The following is a 718-nucleotide window of genomic DNA, read 5'->3' as shown; positions in this document are numbered from 1 at the left end:
ATTGTTTATCTTTTTTATGTTAATGGTTGTATTATTCTATGTGTAATATTCTTGATTTTTGAACATTAATAAAAAAAAATTAAAAAAAGGAGTTAAGGATTTTGAATTTAATCACATGCACGTTTACGGGTTAACGTTAACAGCCCTGGCAATATATATTTATATATAGTATCAATTCAAAATTCAGGTTTTACAACAGAGAACGGAGAAGCTTTTAAAATATTACTCATCTGTGCTTTTTTACATTTCTATTCTGCCCTTCAGGTTTATTTGACCTCAGTAGACTGGCTGCATCTCCTCTAGCAACACTGACATAGTTTCCATCCCTACTGTAATGAATGTCAAAACATATGCATAATCAATTCAAGGAAGGCTACAGGGTGTCCAAAGGAGAGAAAAATATTACTCACCTGTCCTTTACTATGATTTTTAATCTGGCATTCACCAGAGTCTTATTTTACCTCAGTTGACAGGCTGTTTCTTCTTGCAACATCCAGGTAGTTGTCATTCCTACTCTCTTGAATGACAAAAGATATGCAGTATCAATTCATACTACAGGTTGTATAATAGAGAACAGAGGTGTTTTTTAAATATTACTCAACTGAGCTTTTTATCATTTTTAATTTGGCATTCACCAGTTTTATTTGACCTAATTGTCCTCTTGCAACATTGAGGTAGTTGCCATTGTTACTGTAATGAATACAAATATATATATATA

The sequence above is a fragment of the Sinocyclocheilus grahami genome, unplaced genomic scaffold, assembly GCF_001515645.1.
Source record: "Sinocyclocheilus grahami isolate Dianchi unplaced genomic scaffold, SAMN03320097.WGS_v1.1 scaffold4486.1, whole genome shotgun sequence".
NCBI lineage: Eukaryota > Metazoa > Chordata > Actinopteri > Cypriniformes > Cyprinidae > Sinocyclocheilus > Sinocyclocheilus grahami.
The sequence above is the reverse complement of the archived record's forward strand: the minus strand, read 5'-3'. Positions refer to the sequence as shown.